Consider the following 2915-nt stretch of genomic DNA (forward strand, 5'->3'; position numbering starts at 1 on the left):
ATTCATGCTTCCAAGATGCCTTCTTTTGGTAGATAAGATAGTTATCTTTGTACAAATAATAATCTTCAAAAAAAATTGAAAATCTTTTCTTCCTTTGAAGAGAATAATTTTATTTCTTCTGCTATTTTGCAGAAATCCTGTCTTCCTGTCATTGGAAAATAAATTCTAGAAGTACAATGGAGGGGTAAACTTGTCCAAAGTACACTGTACACATGTATGGAATTATCACAGTGAAATCCCTTCATTAGTAATGTATGGTAAATTAAAGATAAAACAAAACTTAAAAAATATTCTGTTTTTTTTGGATAGGGATAAAAGTGCCTCTAGAGACAACATTGGCAGGGCTCTGGTGAGCCATGGTGTGGCATTGTGGCCATGGCAGGAGCCAGAGGCAGCCACGACTTCCAGTGGTGCTTCTAGCAGGTGGATTAGGACTGTCGAGGTCAACATCATCCCAATCATTGGGTTTAACCACTCTGATGATCTTCTTATAACAGGAGACAAGGGCAGCAGACTCATTTTTCAGTGGAAATGAGCTACCCTCATTCTAGGTGACTATGTTTACAGTACCTTTGAAACTCATAAATGAAAGTTTATTTGAAAAGTCGAGAAATTGAGGAAAAAAATTAGTAAAATTAGGTGGTTACCACAACAGGATGCTGTTTATTTTCTACTCTCTCAAAATGATAAAAGAATCAAGTTATGGAAAATAAGTGAATGGGACAAAAGCGCAGAGGTTATAACTTGAAAGACGAAGATAGATGACTTTGAGGCGCATTTAGAATAACAGCACTATGGGATTCTGATACTGAAGCCCAATGATATGGTAGAAGCAAGTCCACAGCAAATTTTTATAAATGCCCACATGTATCATATCAATGCCATTTCAGTAAACAGTGATCGCAAGACATATCTTCCTGCGAATGATCCGAAAATTAACCTATTATGGCCTTTAGAAGTTACACATAGATGCTCTGACACCGTGGACATCAAGCCTGCCAACAGGGAGGAAGTAGTTGGAGGTCATTGCTGCCATGGAGTTCCGCCTGCACCAGGGCAAGGTGTTCATCTCAGCAAATGGACCATTCGGGTGTGTGACATGATTTCCTTTGCCGGTGCAATAGGCACTCAAGTTTTTGAAGAGCCTGAAGACCACAGCTGTAGGTCTTTCTTAGAAATAATTTCATCCATACGCAAAATGAAATTCCGCCATTGTGAGCAGTACATGATGATCAGAGGCTACCTGTCAGTGAAGGTGTGGGACCTCAATGTGGATATCAGGCCCCTTGAGATCCACTAGGATCATGAGTACCTATGAAGAAAACCCAGTTCCCGGTGTGAGAATGACTGCCTTTTTGACAGGGTACTGCTGAAATGGTTCTGACAGTGCTATTATGAGAGTCTTTATCAACTTTAGAATGTTTGATAGAAACAATGGAAGCTTCAAGAAAGAACAGCTAGCCTAAAGTCCTGGCAAGTATGTGTAGGAGGTAAAAGAAAGACAAGATTAGTGTGGACGCTCTGGACCTCAATAATATCCTTCACATAGCCTTGTACCCCATGCAGGACATTATTGCTATAGCTGCTACAAATAACTTGTATGAATTCCAGGACAAAATCAACTAAAGAAGCTACCTAGAGGACCAAATCTTGTCTGGCATAAACAAGTCATCTTTCTGTCAAAGAAAAGGCATTGTTGTCCTCTTTATTAAGAACAGTGATATACTTCTCATTTCTCTTCATAGATACAGGAAAGAGAGGGCCTCAGCTGGAGTTCTGGCCTAGCTGTGCCTTCAGCTCAGGAGAGGTGGGTGCTGTTGTTCAGGAAAAAAACCTACTTGAAGAATCAGTGAGCATTGCTCAGTAAGGGCCATTACCCAAAATAAATGTGTTTTTAAGAAAGAAAATAAGTTCTTAGAGACTAGGTCTTCTAGTTCATTGATTCTCCATCACAACTATGTCTAGCAGAGAAATTGTCATTTAAAAGTTAATTTAAAATATATAATATACAATAAATATTTTACTGAGGTGTAATGTACCTATTGAAAAGTGTACTAATGGTTAAAGTTTGGCTCAAATAATGATTACAAAGTGATCTTGTGTGCACATCTAACATCCAGGTCAATACTTAGAACATTATCAGTATTTCAGAAGCCATTTCATACCCAATGCCATCAGTGTTTCCTCTTCCCTATCTCCTGAGGTAATCATTTTGTACTTTCTGTACAAGAATAAATATAGAATATTTAAAGCTGTTGAAATCACCATAAGAAGGTGACTAAGGTAGAAAGGAGAAAAATAGAGGGGATGAACAATTTGAGTTATAATGCATATATACATGGAAATGTCACAATGAAACTCCCTCTACAGCTATCTTAAACAAAAATGTCTTTTTTTCAAAAATGGAGAACAGGAATGTAAAATAGTCCTGTCTGAGGGTTGGTAGCAGTAGGAGGGGGGAGGAGATAAGGAAAAGGTGTAGGAGGGTGAATGTAGTAGAAATATTATGTGCTTATGTATGAAAATGGAAAATAAGACATCTTGCAACTATTCCAGGAATGGTGAGGGTTGGGAGGAGATAAAGGAGAATGATGTAGGGGGTGAATTCAATTATGATGTAAGATCTTTTATAAATGTCACAATGTACCACCAGTAAAACAATAATATGATAATCAAATTTTGAAATAAAATAAAATATATGTTTTACTGCAATATAATATATCTATAGAAAAGTGTACTAATGGTAAATGTTTGGCTCAAATAATGGTTACAAAGTGATCTCGTGTGTACATCTAACCCTGAGGTCAACACTGAGAAAATTATCAGTATTTCAGAAGCCCTTTCATACCTAGTGCCATCAGTGTCTCCTCCTCCTTTATCACTGGAGGGAGTCATTTTCTAGGATTTAACATCAT

At 37.6% G+C, this 2915-nt stretch overlaps 1 pseudogene; it reads left to right on the forward strand.

Annotated features, from left to right (window-relative positions):
* Window positions 1–536: 536 nt before the first annotated feature.
* Window positions 537–1626, forward strand: LOC109683565 (serine/threonine-protein phosphatase 2A 55 kDa regulatory subunit B delta isoform pseudogene; annotated as a pseudogene).
* Window positions 1627–2915: the final 1289 nt, after the last annotated feature.

This window comes from Castor canadensis, chromosome 5 (assembly GCF_047511655.1).
Source record: "Castor canadensis chromosome 5, mCasCan1.hap1v2, whole genome shotgun sequence".
NCBI lineage: Eukaryota > Metazoa > Chordata > Mammalia > Rodentia > Castoridae > Castor > Castor canadensis.